The 16,933-nt window shown below is 43.1% G+C and overlaps 1 protein-coding gene and 1 pseudogene across 1 annotated transcript in view; both read left to right on the top strand.

The window, feature by feature from the left end:
• Positions 1-16,933, top strand: part of HERPUD2 (HERPUD family member 2) — a 146,786-nt gene that overhangs the window by 9,224 nt on the left and 120,629 nt on the right. Inside the window, exon 2 of the mRNA XM_008261633.4 lies at positions 1,365-1,534. The gene's annotated coding sequence lies outside the window, so the exon portion shown is untranslated. The remainder of the gene's footprint in view (positions 1-1,364; positions 1,535-16,933) is intronic.
• Positions 1,599-15,510, top strand: LOC108177206 (large ribosomal subunit protein eL34-like; annotated as a pseudogene).

The following is a 16,933-nucleotide window of genomic DNA, read 5'->3' as shown; positions in this document are numbered from 1 at the left end:
TTCAACAGATATGTTTGCTTTAGTAATTCAAAATGAAACCAATAATTCTTTAATTACTCCCTGAGGAATATGGGATAAACAAGTATAAAGCCTCTGTAGTGTGACAAGCATTGTAACAAAGCTATGCTTATTGAGCTTGTACTAATTATTCACTCAACTATCGTTTTCAGCTCCTTCACATCTAGTACATCCAATCCTCACAAAAAGAGAAAGAAAAAACCTTTCTAGCAAGTGTTAATAGTTTTATCATGACAGAAAGCAGGCTCAGAGAAGCAGTAATTTCAGAAGTTGCACAGTTAATGAAGTTGTCTTTTTTTTTTTTTAAGAATTTATTTAATTGAAAGGCAGAGTTACAGAGAGAGGGGGAAAGATAGAAAGAGAAAAGTTTTCCATCTGCTGGTTCACGCCTCAAATGGCCACAGTGGCCAGAACTGGGCCAGTCTGAAGCCAGGAGCCAGGAGCTTCCTCCATGTCTCCCATGTGGGTGCAGGAGCCCAAGGATCTGGGCCATCTTCCACTGCACTCCTGGGGCGTTAGCAGGGAACTGGATTGGAAGTGGAGCAGCTGGGACTCAAACCAGCTGGGATTGCAGGTGGTGTTGCAGGTAGTGGTTTTATCCACTATGGCACAGTGTTGGACCCCAAAGTTAAGTCTTTGATCTGCTTTATTATGCTGCCCAGTTAAATTACTTTCTCCTTGTGAATATACAGGAGGCAAAAAAATTGTCTTGTAGTTTGACATCATCTTAGAATATCATTCACAGGTCATTACTGTTCTTCAGCAAATAAACTAACATTTTTAAATAAATAAATGTATGTAATTAAATAAGTTAATAAAGTATAATTAATATTTGCATATTTTATTTTATGAATAAAATATATTTCTATTATATAATATATTTAAGTACTTATTTAAATAAATATATAAATATTTGGTAGCCATTATTCAGAAGTATTTGCCAGAACAATTTTGAACTCACAAGTGATGTTAAAAAGTAGAGGAAAATTCCATGGCCTTGAGCTCTCCTTGAACTGGGATGGGGGTGGGGTGGGGTTGATCAGCAGAGCCACTCTTGTTTACTTTGTTTATTGTAGGGTCAGGCAGTACTGGTATTTGGAATACTAATAAAGCAGTGTCTGGGTCTATAACTTCAGTTATCAAAAGAAAGAGGCTTTGATGGGTTAGGACCACTGATGACCGTCTTTGTGAGAAGCGTACACACACTTATTGTTCCCTGTGAAAAATGAGCACTTTGTACAAGTAAGCACGTACAGTGGTATGAACAGTACTTCAAGAGAATCTGTGAAGCGGCAAAACTCTTGACCGTCCCATCTCCTGAAATGTTTTCATTTCTCTTTGGACAGCAATAGGATCCATTTGAAGTGTGACTTCAGGGAATCCAGCGTATCTTCCAAGTCCTTCCTAACCCTGCTCCTGACACTGCCGTCATTCCTCTGAGCACCTGATCTTCATTTAAAAGCTGTAGGTCCACAAAGCACGATGCCTCCATCTTCACAGACGCTGCCTACTTGACGTGAGTAGAGGTGAAAAGCACGAGGACAGTAGGTTCCTCAGCAGGGAATGGGGAAGAAACAGGTATGATCAAGAAGGCTGGGGACACAGACAAACTTGCCCATGTCCCCGTGTTGCCTGCTGCATACTGCTGGAAAAAGGAGAACCCATGTAAGGGAGTGCAGGCAGCAGTCAGCCACCTTGTTATATATTAATGTTAGCCATCGCAAAACACACCTAACACCGGAGTAAGGGACTGGAGTGAAGGGGCGGCAAAGGAAAAAGAGAGAAAGAGAGTATAAGAAAGAAACAGAGAAGAGAGGAGCTAGCAAGGAGAGAGCAGAGGGGAGCCGAGAGAGAGAGAGCCAAGAGACCAGAGGAGGAGGCTAGAGAGAAGAACCAAGAGAGCGCAGGAGAGAACCAAGAGGACACGTGTTCAGGAACAGGCCCTTTTAAAACTTTGCCCGAGGGCGGCCAGGGAAGCAGGAGCAGTGAATCCCATTTGGATGGGGGTGGAGCCTGGCTCAGGTAGCTGGGCCATGCGGCCACCTGGCTAAAACTGCGCCAGTTTCCTAACACACCTGATGCCCCACGTGAGCAGAGCCCCTGTGTGAGCCTGACAAGCCTCTGCACTGAGGGGCACAAGGAGCCTGGGCTTTGTAGTTAGCATGGAGTTAAGTTCAAATCACAATTCAGCCACATGCTGGCTCCCTGACTTTGAACAAGTCAGCCTTTCTCTCGGGACTGAAATGAAGGTGAAATGAGATTATGTGAGCAAACAGTTTTACTTTTGCTACACAAAAGGGACAAAATATTCAGTGGATCTTTACAGGGTCCCTTTTTTAGCCCTGTGCCAAGACCAAGGCCCAGCCTTGAACCCAAATTCTGAGTCCCAACCCCTTACCTAAATCATGCTGAACCATTTTGCTAGGCGTGAACCCTGTGTTTATATTCCTTCCAGCACCAGGATGCAGCTTAACACATATCCTTCCTGTCTTATACCTGCCAGCTACACTCCAAGTTCAAGGCAGAACAGAAATCTACTGGACCCCTTAGATTTGGTAACAGCTCAGTGGTTCTCAGCCCTACCTGGGAGCACCTCAGAATTAATCACCCCTCCTTGCAGGCGGGATGTTGGAATCTGCAGTTCTGGAAAGCTCCCCTTCCCTCATTTAGAAGGACCACCTCATTCTTACTTCCCTACAGAAGTTCCCAGCATGCTGTGTAACCAAGGCCTGGGTATCTACCTTGCAGATAGGAGGTGCTTAATAGATGTTTACTGAGCAAAACTAAAAGCTTGCTGTTGGATGCGATTTTTTCTCTTACAAAGATATTTAGCCATGAAGTTTATAAAATAATGTTAAAATAATGGCATATACTAGGTGCCTAGTAAAGATTGGTTCAGGATAGATTTGGGAAGGACAAGTATTTGGGAGAAGGCTTATGAGTAGAGAAGCTTCATGGAAGTAAATTGAATGACAGTACATGGAATGATTTTATGAAGCATGAAGAAAACAAGGAGTAATGATAAGTTTTATCATCCAGATTTTCCCGTCAGTGCATTCTGGAAAAAAGGGATTTGAGTAAACGACTTCTCAAAGGTTACAGTGTGTATCAGCAGGAGGGAGAAAAGCAGAGAGGGCTCCCATTACTTGTAGCTTTACAGGCACAATAAAGGAGTCTGTCCCCTCTTTTCTTTTTCTTTTAAAATTATTTTTATTATGGAAAATTTCATACATACACACAAGAAGGATATGATAAAAACCTATCCACCACAGAGCTTAAACAATTATAGATATTTTGTCTACACTGGACTAACCTAAGTCATGCAAAATAGGGTTTTGCAGTTTACTTTAAAAATTGTTTGAAAAGAATGTGTAAATAAATGCTCTAGGACTAGGTCAACATTCTTTGGGAAGATTTGGAGATAACATGTACTCCTAGTGCCTATTTACATATATTTTTCCACATCTGGCTAACAATTCCTCTTTGAGTTGAATGATTACAGCATCCCAAACTCTGCACAATCTCCTGATGAGTGTATATAATAGAGTCACTGTACTTGTCTCTAAAAAAACAACTTATTTATTTTCAGAACTTTAGAAAATTGTGGCTGTATCCCAATCTGGAGTACAAAGGAGCAGTGAGCCCAGTTTGTTGTGGCTCCTGCATTTGATGGCTCTAGATGTGTCACCACCATGCTAGTCTTATGACAAACTAAAAAGCCTGCAAGTCTGGGTTTATCAATGGTTTGTGGAAAAAGTCTCTGTGTGAAAGTTTAATACTCCAAGGCAAAACATTAAGGAATGATTAGCAGTTTCATGATGAATACAAGTAATTCCTTGGGAATCACTATTATTAACTTTGTTCAACTATTTACTTAAATAATATGGTAATGTTTCATAATTACTAGTTTTAGCTTTACTTTTTTCCTTCTTCTTCAAAGTAACCAATTTGTACTTTCTACTTTTAGCAAGGTCATTCTTCAGGCCCTAAGTTATACCCTAACAGTGAGAAATAAAAATTTTAATGTTAGTCAAACCATAGTTTAAGAAAAATCCATCATATTATGCTTATGGAATGTGTTTTCACATTAGGTATTTCATAGTACTCAATATATATTTATAGAGGGGCCGGCGCTGTGCCGCAGCGGGTTAACACCCTGGCCTGAAGCACCAGCATCCCATATGGGCGCTGGTTCTAGACCCGGCTGCACCACTTCGATCCAGCTCTCTGCTATGGCCTGGGAAAGCAGTGGAGGATGGCTCAAGTCCTTGGGCCCCTGCACCTGTGTGGGAGACCTGGAAGAAGCTCCTGGCTCCTGGCTCCTGGCTTCGGATTGGTGCAGCTCTAGCCGTTGTGGCCAGTTGGGGAGTGAACCAGTAGATGGAAGACCTCTCTCTCTGGCTCTCCTCTCTCTGTCGAAATTTCTGACTTTTGAATAAATAAATAAATCTTTAAATATATATATATATATATACACACTTATAGAGTAAACAAAATTGAATGTCCTGTCAATTTTTTTTTCTAGCTGCCCAAATGTTTTAATACTATACTATTGTGGTTCATATCAGACTAAAAAAATCTCAGCTATAGCTGAAGTATTCTTTGATTTTCAAAACCCGTGGTGGGTATTTGGTGCAATGGTTAAGACGTTTATTGGGGTGCCTACTTCTTGTATCAGAGTGCCTGGCTGTATTCCAGGCTCCACTTCCAACCCAGCTTGCTGCTAATGTGTACTCTGGCAGGCAGCAGATGATGGCTCAAGTGCTTGGATCCCTGCTACCTGTGTAGAAGATCCAGGTTGACTGATCTCCTGGCTCCTGGCTTTGACCTGGCCCAGCCCTGGCTGTTGGATGTATTTGGGGAGTGAATCAGGGGATGGAAGATTGCTCTCTGTCTCTACCTTTCCAACAAACAAAATAAATTTTTTTTTAAAGTTTAAGTGTTAAACAAAATTCATATTGGTCATTTTTTTGACTCTCTGACCTATTGGTTCTTTAAATTGATCTTTTGTGATTTAAATCTCAATGTGCCCCAGATCTTCCTCCTTAGTGTAGCCACCTGCATGTTCACCATCACCTACAACTTCTACATATCTCAGATTCCCACACTTGAAAAGTTTGCTTTGACCAATACCTGTCTTCCCATCTCTCCTATGACCTCACTCCTTCTGACCCACTCTTCACACTTTCAGATCCAGTCCCTCAGCTCCTCCCCTTCCTAACCTCGTGGGTTAACCTCCTAAGGCCCCTGATGAATCAATCCTAAGGGTGATTCTGTCCACTGCAATCTCACCTTCATCCTAATCACTCAGCTCACTCTTCTGCACCTCCATCCTGCCATTTTCCATGTCTGTTGAAGGCAACCATCAGTGTCTTCTTTTCCCTTTTCTAAGCAGCTAAACATTTCTGGAGAACTAGCATAACCAGGAAAATAAGCTGTTCTAAAATGTATTTTGTCCATTTTGTCCTGGAACGCAGTACTGGATATTCCTGTGCTCACCTCTCATTATTCACTGTTAAAATAATCATACCTATTTCAATCTTCTGAATTCACATTTAATTTCTACATATACCTCTACCCATTTTTTTTTTTTTTTTTGGACAGGCAGAGTGGACAGTGAGAGAGAGAGACAGAGAGAAAGGTCTTCCTTTGCCGTTGGTTCACCCTCCAATGGCCGCCGTGGCCGGCGCGCTGTGGCCGGCGCACCGCGCTGATCCGATGGCAGGAGCCAGGTACTTCTCCTGGTCTCCCATGGGGTGCAGGGCCCAAGCACCTGGGCCATCCTCCACTGCACTCCCTGGCCACAGCAGAGAGCTGGCCTGGAAGAGGGGCAACCGGGACAGAATCTGGCGCCCCGACCGGGACTAGAACCCGGTGTGCCGGCGCCGCTAGGCGGAGGATTAGCCTAGTGAGCCGCGGCGCCGGCCATACCCATCTTTTTTTATTTGACAGGTAGAGTTATAGACAGTAAGAGAGAGGGAGACAGAGAGAAAGGTCTTCCTTCCGTTGGTTCACTCCCCAAATGGCTGCTACGGCTGGTGCTGTGCTGATCCGAAGCCAGGAGCCAGGTGCTTCTCTCCCGTGCGGGTGCCGGAGCCCAAGCACTTGGGCCATCCTCCACTGCCCTCCCAGGCCACAGCAGAGAGCTGGATTAGAAGAGGAGCAACTGGGACTAGAACCTGGTGCCCATATGGGATGCCGGTGCCGCAGGCAGAGGATTAATCAAGTGAGCCACTGTGCCGACCCGTACCCATTTTTTTTAAAGATTTATTTATTTATTTGAAAGTCAGAGAGACCGGCACTGTGGCATCGTGAGTAGTGGCCACCTGCAGTGCCAGCTGTTCTACTTTAGATCCAGCTCTCTGCTGTGGCCCGGGAGTGCAGTGGAGGATGGCCCATGTCCTTAGGCCCCTGCACCTGCATGGGAGACCCAGAAGAAGCTCCTGGCTCCTGGCTTCAAATCATTCAGTTTCTGCTGTTGTGGCCATCTGGGCCTCTGCCTCTACCTCTCTGTAACTCTACTTTTCAAGCAAATAAATAAATCTTAAAAAAAAAAAAAAAAAGAGTTCCACAGAGAGAGAGAGAGAAGGAGAGGCAAACAGAGAGAGAAGTCTTCCATTCACTGGTTCACTCCCCAAATCACCATAAAAAAGTTCTGTTTTGACTCTCAGCAATCCCTTAGTTAGCTCACCCTACCATAGGGTTCAATCTATTCACCTGTCACCTTTGTGAGAATGGCTCTCAGATCTTACCGTTAGCCCTAATCTGTCTTCCCCTAATCAGAGCCCAATCCCAACTAAATACTGAGCCATGCTGATGTATTGCAGAGACCTTAAACTCTGATCTCAACTGAACTCATCACTGTTGACTCCTGCATTTTTGATCTTGGCTAATCAGTCCATTACCTTTCAAATCAATCTGCTCTTTCAGTCAATGGACCCTTGTTCAGAAACTCACTGACTCTTGCTAGAGCTTAAATCGTTGCAATAACCTTCTTCTTCTTTTTTTTTTTTTTTTTTAAGATTTATCTATTTGTTTGAAAGTCAGAGTTACATACAGAGAGGAGAAGCAGAGAGAGGGAGAAGCAGAGAGAGGGAGAGGGGGAGGAGAGAGGGGGAGGGAGGTCTTCCATCCACTGGTTCACTCCCCAGATGGTGGCAACAGCCGGAGCTGGGTCGATCTGAAGCCAGAAGCCAGGAGCCAGGAGCTTCTTCTGGGTCTCCCATGTGGGTGCAGGGGCCCAAGGACTTGGGCCATCTTCTACTGCTTTCCCAGGCCATTGCAGAGAACCGGATCAGAAGTGGAGCAGCCGGGACTCAAACTGGTGCCCATATGGGATGCCGGCACTGCAGGCAGCAGCTTTACCCCTTATGTCAAAGTGCCGGCCCCCCACTTCCCCTTCTTCAGCACATATTTTCTCCAAATAGTGCAATAGTGGCAAATGACCTATGCTCTTCACATGTTATGTGATTTTTGCATTTTAAAAAGTTCCTTCCTGACCGGCACTGTGGCTCAATAGGCTAATCCTCCGCCTTGCGGCGCCGGGTCACCGGGTTCTAGTCCCGGTAGGGGCGCCGGATTCTGTCCTGGTTGCCCCTCTTCCACGCCAGCTCTCTGCTATGGCCGGGAGTGCAGTGGAGGATGGCCCAAGTCCTTGGGCCCTGCACCCGCATGGGAGACCAGGAAAAACACCTGGCTCCTGGCTTGGGATCAGCGCGATGCACCGGCCGCAGCGTGCCAGCCACAGCGGCCACTGGAGGGTGAACCAACGGCAAAAGGAAGACCTTTCTCTCTGTCTCTCTCTCACTGTCCACTCTGCCTGTAAAAAAAAAAAAAAAAAAATTCTTTCCTTATCCTTGACTAATTTGTCTTTCTCCACCAATACCTTATATGCTGGCTTCTGGAACACTTCTGCTAAAGTCATTTTCTTAGGGTTCAGATCTGATCATGTCACGCTTCCAGCTCAAAAATTTATTTCTTATGCATTGTAAACCATAGTCAAAGCCTGCCATGATTTGCTCTGAATCTACTTCTCCTATTTTAATTCCCAATTCATTCTTACAGTCTGGTCTGTGACAAGTCCTGCAAATGAACTCTGTGCTCCCATGTACTAGCCTTCCTCCCAGATGAGCTTTTGCAGGGCACAATGAAGGCCAGAGTATGTCCTTCATTTGTTTTTTAAAAGACTTACTTAATTGAAAGGCAGAATAACAAAAAGGCAGAGGCAGAGAGAGAGAAAGATCTTCCATCTGCCAGTTCACTCCCCAAATGGCCGCAACTGCTGGAGCTGGGCCATTCCGAAGCCAGAAGCCAGGAGCCAGGAGCTTCTTCTGGGTTGCCCAAGCACTTGGACCATCTTCTACTGCCTTCCCAGGCGATAGCAAAGAGCTGGATCAGAAGTGGAGCAGCCAGACTCGAACCGTGCCTGTACAGGATGGCAGCACTGCAGGTGGTGGCTTTACTCACTATACCGTAGTGCCAACCGTGGTTAAGAGACTTCTAAAACTGAATTCAAATCGTTCCCCTCCAAAATGTCCTTCCTGCGTCACCAAAGTTAGAACAAGAACCTACCTACATTACCAAATACTTGGTTGATTTCTGGCACACAGAATTTACCACAACCTGTCTTAGTATCAAAATGTTTATCTTCTCCATTAGAGCACATACTCTTTTTTTTTTTTTTTTTTTTTTTTTTAAGATTTATTTAGGGGCCAGCTCCATGGTGCAGTAGGTTAATCCTCCACCTGCAGTGCCGGCATCCCATATGGGCACCGGTTCTAATTCCAGCTCTCTGCTATGGACTGGGAAAGCAGTAGAAGATGGCCCAAGTCCTTGGGCCCCTGCATGTGCATGGTAAGACCTGGAGGAAACTCCTGGCTCCTGGCTTCAGATCGGCACAGCTCCAGCTGTTGCGGCCATCTGGGGAGTGAACCAATGGAAGGAAGACCTCTCTCTCTGTGTCTCCCTCTCACCTTTCTCTCTGTAATTCTACCTCTCAAATAAACAAATAAAATCCTTTAAAAAAAGATTTATTTATTTATTTGAAAGGCAGAGGCAGAGAGAGAGAGAGAGAGAGAGAGAGAGAGAGAGGTCTTCCAAGCTTCTTCCAGGTCACCCACATGGGTACAGGAACAGGAACCAAACACTTGGGCCATCTTCTGCTTTCCCAGGCCATAGCAGAGAGCTGGATTGATGTGGAGCAGCTGGGACTCCAACTGGTACCCATATGGGATGCTGGCACTGCAGGCAGTGGCTTTACTCGCTATGCCACAGCACTGGCCCTAGAGCAAATACTCTTGGAAAAGAGATATAGTACCTTATTAATTTTTTTAATTAATTCCAATGAACGTGAAGCACTGGTATAATAGATTTTTTATTATTGTTGAATTATCTATCAAAGTTTGCCTTGATTTAATCTATCGACTTAAGGATCAAATTTAACTTAACTTTCTTCAATAATTTGGTCTTTATTATAATACAATTTTCCACTTGTAATAGAAATTCTATAATAGAAATTATTCAGTGGACAAAAATTCACAATGTTCATCAAATCAAAATAAATCGTTGACTAATGTAACAAATAATAACATGTTATAAGGAAAACACAGTATAGGTGGAAGAATATATGCAAATATCAGGGAAGCTTCTGATTGTAACTGGAAGAGATAATGTATGCAAACTGCTTACTCATTATCTGCTACAGAGAAAGCATTTGGTGAATGCCACCTAAAATTATACAACAAGTAAGGTAACTGGAAAGAATAATTTCCTTATTTGCATATGGTCTGCATAGTTTTGTATGACTGCTGATAATAACTTTGAACTGCATTCACTTTTTGAGACAGAGTCAGATACAGCTTTTTATGATAATGTCAGGAGCAAGTAACAAAGAGTGAGGCATGTGATGGGCTAGCATGATGTAATTGACCATGTGCACTATTGATGAAGACTTGGCTTCCCTCTGTTCCACTTGATATTCAGTGAAATAAATAATGGCGATAATTGTCACATTCCTAACAAAGACATCTGCTAAACCAGGCAACTCAAGCAAAGCTGTTTGCTACTGACAGCTTGCTTCAAATGTGAATGTTGCTATTAAGAAAAAACAGTTTCTGTATTTATCACATTACTTAAAATGTTGTGTTGGCAGTGTTTTATGTAGAGCAAAAAATTATGCCTAATAATGTATACTTGAAGGATCTTCGATTTTTTGTTGCATTAAAGCAAATGCAATATATCTACATTATATTTAAAAGGATCCCATGGTTTAGAATATTGCTAACAGAAGAGTAAAAAGCATCCTTTTCCATTTCCCAATGCCTATTTCTTCTCCTGAAATTATCTTTCAAAGTACACACTATGAAAAAACTGCATACAATAAGAATCAACCAACTCCACATTGTTTTTATATAACCTTAAATTTTAGTGTTGCATGATAAAAAAGACAAACCATGGTATCTTTTGATATGTCTCTATTTGTCAATTCATATCATAATAAAAATCTCTGTTTCAAAGTGATAATCTAAAGGACCTAGAAGAGTGCAAGCTTTCCCCTCTCTTTCCCCATCTGATGATTGATCACCAAGAAGTATCTATAGCAGTCTCCCTTTGAGTCAGAGTAAGAATGAGCCCTGACCCTGAGCATTGAACTTTTGAGACTCTCACTGTGGTCCTTGTTGGGCCCTGCCCCTTGCCATGTGGTGAGGGGTCTGTGTTGCATACTTAGAGCCTGTGTGCCCTCACCAGACTACCTTCTCAGTAACCAAGACAAAGGAATTCCTAGCTCACATGACCCAAGCAACTTCCATAGCTTCTTCCCCATCCCATTCTCCCAAGGACGGGTAGGCCCTGGGCTGGGGACTATGGGCTGCTCTCTTTTGTCCCTGATGTTTTGGTCTAGAACTTTGAAGAGTTAGAGAAATCTAAATTCAAATACAACTTTCAGAATGTTAGGAAGGTGTCAAAGTAGGGAGATTTACATGATTATTTAACAGTTTATTTTGTTTGATTTATAACTAAAATATTTAGAAGCATGTACTTTTTAAAAAATATTTTTTTATTTATTTGAAAGTCAGAGTTACACAGAGAGAGAAGAAGAGGCAGAGAGAGAGAGAGATCTTCCATCCACTGGTTCACGCCCCAGTTGGTTGCAATGGCTGGAGCTGAGCTGATCTGAAGCCAGGAGCCAGGAGCTTCTTCCAGGTTCCCCAGGTGAAGGGGCCCAAGGACTTGGGCCATCTTGTACTGCTTTCCCAGGCCATAGCAGAATGCTGGATCAGAAGTAGAGCAGCTGAGACTTGAACAGGGCCCATACAGGATGCTGGCACTGCAGGCAGTGGCTTTACCTGCTTTGCCACCCTGCACCAGCCCCTGAGTCTTACTCTTTAAATCACTATATAGGAGCAGGTATTTAAGCAAACAATTAAGGTATCCTTGTCCCACATTGGAGTACCCGGGTTCAATACCCAGCTCTGGTTTCTGAGCTCACCTTCCAACTAATGCAGACCTCAGGAAGCAGCAGTAATGGCTCAGGTTATTCGGTTTCTGCCACCTATGTGTGAGTTCTTGATTGACTTCCTGGCTGCTGGCTTTGGCCTGGCCCAGCCCCAGCTTTTGCAGGCATTTGGGAACTTGCTGTCTGTCTCTCTTTCTCTATCTCTGTCTCTCTTCCTCTCAAATTAAAAAAAAAAAAAAAAGCCCCAAAAAACTCTATGCAGTTTTGTTGTTAAATAAATAGTTCTGATTTCAAATTTTTCTCTCACATGTATCTACTGTTAAAATATTCAGTGAAAGAATATCATAGAGTAGAGCTTTGTTCAACATCTTTGAAAATAAATTTTGATAGCTTGCTCTTCATTTCAAACAATATTTATGATTTGCTCATTTTGTTCTCACTTCTTTTTTTCTATACATAGATTATCTTTGTCAATTGATAATATATTTTTCAGAACATAAAATTTTATTTAGGCCTACTCTCACTTTACAGAAAATGAAACTGAAGATACATGGAAGGTCACATGATCTTTTTGGGAAAGTCACATGTAGGAGGCTAATTCATGCAGGTTTGACCAGCTAAAATCACTTGGACTTCAATTTTGAATTTCAAAAAATTTTTAATTTATTTATTTTAGAGAAAGAAATAGACAGAGCTCCCATTCACTGGTTCATTTCTCAAATGTCTGCAACAGCTAGGCCTGGGTCAGGCCAAAGCCAGGTGCCCAGAACTCAATCCAGGTCTCCCACATGGGTGGGAGGGACCCAGTTACATGAATCATCAGTGTTGCCTGTGAGCATCTTCATAGAAGGAAACTGGAGTCAGGAATCAGAGCTGGATATCAAGCCCAGGTACTCTGTTGTGGGACATGGGCATCTTAACCACTAGAGTAAGCTCCACCCCTCATTTCGTGTTTATTTTTTAAATGAATCTATAGAGATAAAGGAGTAAACGAGTCATCATTTGAGGAAAGATGTTGCTTCTCAGCTACAATCTCATTCTACTCGGAGACCTATCTTACTGCTTATTATTGAGTCCTATGATGGAAATCAGCAAAGTCAGTTCAGTAGGTGTTCTGTTCACTTGGATACTATGCATGTGCATTGTTTTCTTCCCTCCCTCTTTTCCATCCATCCATTCTTTTTTTTTTTTTTTTTTAACAGGCAGAGTGGACAGTGAGAGAGAGAGACAGAGAGAAAGGTCTTCCTTTGCCGTTGGTTCACCCTCCAATGGCCGCCGTGGCCAGCGCACTGCACTGATCTGAAGGCAGGAGCCAGGTACTTATCCTGGTCTCCCATGGGGTACAAGTCCTTGGGCCATCCTCCACTGCACTCCCTGGCCACAGCAGAGAGCTGGCCTGGAAGAGGGGCAACCGGGACAGAATCCGGCGCCCCGACCAGGACTAGAACCTGGTGTGCCGGCGCCACAAGGCGGAGGATTAGCCTAGTGAGCCGCGGTGCCGGCCTTTTCCATCCATTCTATTTACTCCACTTCACCCCAGATGACCACTATTGTTAGGTATTTTCATAAGCATGCAACTTTTTTTCAAAGATTTGTTTAATTTTTTGAGAATCAGTTACACACACACACACACACACAGAGATCTTCCATCTGCTGGTTCACTCCCCAGATGGCTGCAAAGGCCAGGGCTGGGCCAGGCCAAAGCTAGGAGCCAGGAGCTTCTTCTGAGTCTTCCACGTGGGTGACAGGGCCCAAGCACTCGAGCCATCTTCTGCTGCTTCTCCCAGGCCATTAGCAGGAAACTAGATCAGAAGTAGAGCATCCAGAACTTGAGCTGGCACCTATATGGGAGGCTGGCATTGCATACAGTGGCTTCTTTACCTGCTATACCACAATGCCAGCCCCCAAGCATGCAACATTTCTTTAGGTGAATACCAGTTCTTACACAACTGCTTTTTTTTTCTTACTTAGCAGCATTGGAGTTCTTACCTTAGTAATTCAAAGATAGTCTTTATTCTTTCTTTAGCATTACATAGAATTATTCCATTATAGGGTTAGCCTATATTTCATTTATTTTTCTTAAAAACCTTCATTCTGGGCCGGCGCCGCGGCTCACTAGGCTAATCCTCCGCCTAGCGGCGCCGGCACACCGGGTTCTAGTCCCGGTTGGGGCGCCGGATTCTGTCCCGGTTGCCCCTCTTCCAGGCCAGCTCTCTGCTGTGGCCAGGGAGTGCAGTGGAGGATGGCCCAGGTGCTTGGGCCCTGCACCCCATGGGAGACCAGGAAAAGCACCTGGCTCCTGGCTCCTGCCATCGGATCAGCGCGGTGCGCCGGCTGCGGCGGCCATTGGAGGGTGAACCAACGGCAAAAGGAAGACCTTTCTCTCTGTCTCTCTCACTGTCCACTCTGCCTGTCAAAACAAAACAAAACAAAACAAAACAAAAAAAAAAAACCTTCATTCTTTAAGAACAGTCTCTTATTTGCAAAATAGTTGGGCAGATAGTAAAGATGATAACTATAAACCTGGCACCCAATTTCCCCATTAACATCTATTTTAATTTGATATACTTCTCATAATTATTGAACCAATATTAATGCATTATTATTATCTAAAGCCTATATAAGAGTACTTCAAACATTTAAAGAAAATGGAATTAAAGGGTAAGTTTATTTTTGGTGCAGAAATAGTTTGAAATCTATACACAATTTTTTTTCACAGTAACTCATTTTCCATTAACTTTTTGAAGATCTCTTGTACTTTATTCAAATATCTTCAGTTTTACCTTTTCCTGTTCCAGAATATCACATTACAGTTAGTCATCATATCTCTTTAGGCTCCTATGGACTCCCGTGTTTGTTTTTTAAATATGTATGCATTTGGCTTTCTTCTTCCTCTTCCAGGGCAGGGCTTAGAGGTGTTCACAATAGTCCAGCATTTGACATAACTCTGTAGGCTCTCCTACGATACAGCTTCTAACAAAATCAGACTGTCCTGAACTCCTGGTAACAGAATTGTTTACCTTTATGCTAAGAAGGTTGGGAAGGCACCAAAATCTGCATGTGGCATGCGCCCAGGCAGACTTCATGGTGTTCGTGCTGTGAGACTAAAGTTCTCAGGAGATTGTCTAAAAGGAAAAAGCATGTCAGCAGGGCCTGTAGTGTTCCATGTGTGCTAAATGTGCCTGTGACAGGATTAAACACGCTTTCCTTATCAAGGAGCAGAAACTTGTTGTAAAAGTGTTGAAGGCACAAGCACAGAGTCAGAAAGCTAAATAAAAACATGTCTTTTTAGTAATTAAAAAACAAATGTATGCATTTGAAAGCCAGAATGACAGAGAGAGGAGAGTCACACACACAGAGAGAAAGAGAGCTTCCATCTACTCATTCACTCCCCCAAATACTTGCAATAGCCAGGGCTAGGCCAGGCCAAAGCCTGGAGCCAGGAATTTCATCTGGGTCTTCCACGTGGGTGGCAGGAACCTAAGTACTTGGACTATCATCCACTCTCCTGGATACACACTAGAAGGAAGGTGGATCTAAAGCAGAGCAGCCAGGATTCAAACCAGGCACTCAATATGGGATGTCAGCATCCCAAGCAATAGTTTAACTTGCTGTACCACAGCAACTGCCCCTCATTTCCCTTATTTTTGTTGATGCTGACATTTACAGGAGAGCTTATCATTTTATAAAATATCATTCAACGGAACTTTATATGATTTATTTTATACAAATGTATTTTGTACCAAAAAGAGCATTTGATTGCTAGATTTTTTTTGCCCAATAATTTGCTATTACAATGTAGAAAAGAATGGTTATTTTATTTGTTGCAAGTATTGATGAATAAATTTCCAAAAGTGACATTGGCAAGTTAAAGTGTAAATGCAGTTATATTTTTGATACTGTTGGCAAATTGCCTTCCATAACAATTGTGACAGTTTATACTGCACATATGAGAATCTTGTTTCTTGACAACTTTATCAATGGAATGCATTTTAAAACTGGACTTTTGCCTTGTGACAGAAAAAAATTAGTATTTGTGTGGTGTGTGTGTGTGTTTTTTTTTTTTTTTTTTTTTTTTTTTTGACAGGCAGAGTGGACAGTGAGAGAGAGAGACAGAGAGAAAGGTCTTCCTTTGCCGTTGGTTCACCCTCCAATGGCCGCCGCGGCCGGTGCACCGCGCTGATCCGATGGCAGGAGCCAGGAGCCAGGTGCTTTTCCTGGTCTCCCATGGGGTGCAGGGCCCAAGCACCTGGGCCATCCTCCACTGCACTCCCTGGCCACAGCAGAGGGCTGGCCTGGAAGAGGGGCAACCGGGACAGAATCCGGCGCCCCGACCGGGACTAGAACCCGGTGTGCCGGCGCCGCAAGGCGGAGGATTAGCCTAGTGAGCCGCGGCGCCGGCCAGTATTTGTGTGGTTTTAAAAACCTTTTTCTTACTAGAGATGTATTGAAGTATTCTGTATTTGTTATTGCTTATTATTAACAGGTAGTTTTCTTCCATTACATAGTCTAATTGCTTGTTCTTGTATATGAAAGCTATTGACTTGTGTCCAGCAATTTCGCAAATAGAAAAACATTTCAAGTCACTATTCCAGGGATGCTTGCCCTGTGCTGCCATGTTAGGACGTGTGCTCACATACTGAATCCTGTTCTCAAACACCATAGATGTTCACAGGCCAGTTTGTATCTGAGCACCGTTATACCCTCCTAGGAAACTGCAATTGAGATATCTGAAGAATTTTATTTCTCTGGCGTCTGGTAAGAACATGGCCCCTTTGTCATCCTATTGGTTTCTTACTCACTATCAGCTAGGAGCTGTATGGTTCCATTGTCCCTTCTACAGAGAGCCAAGATCACCACCATTCACCAAGTATAGAAAAGTGACCTCAGCACTTGCTGTAGTTTATCAGCTCAGTCATGTGTTCAATGGAAGGGCTCATCTGAGGTGTAGCAGTCGATCTACCAAAGGGAGAGTGATGTATCATGATTGCCCTAAGAAGCAAGTTATTTCTGAAATATTTGAAGGAAAGAATCTCTTTCTACTTTTTCATCTTCTTAGACAACTGTCATGTATATTTAGGAAGATCTTTTGAATGATTTCAGGAGCAAGCTTTCAAATACAGGCAATGACAAAATCATGGCTTCAAAGATGGAAGAAAATTGCACTGTTCTTTCTTTTCTCCTAATTTTATTGATTTCATAATCCAATAATTTATTATGGGCCTCTCATTTTGTCAGATGAACTTTGAGCAAATGAACAAGCTATGGCATACTCCCTGAGGTCCTTTATAATTATAACTTAAGTGAAGGACATAGACTAGGAGAAAAATAATTACGAATTATTTTTAAGCACTATTAAAGAGAAATGCACAAAGAAATGTTATACAAATGACAAATAGTTCTATAGGGGTTGGTGGTCAGACTGGAGAAATGCATAAGAGAAAGTAAAAGGTTTTAGAC

This window comes from Oryctolagus cuniculus, chromosome 16 (genome assembly GCF_964237555.1).
Source record: "Oryctolagus cuniculus chromosome 16, mOryCun1.1, whole genome shotgun sequence".
In the NCBI taxonomy this organism is placed as follows: domain Eukaryota; kingdom Metazoa; phylum Chordata; class Mammalia; order Lagomorpha; family Leporidae; genus Oryctolagus; species Oryctolagus cuniculus.
This window is presented reverse-complemented; position numbering and strand designations above follow the sequence as displayed.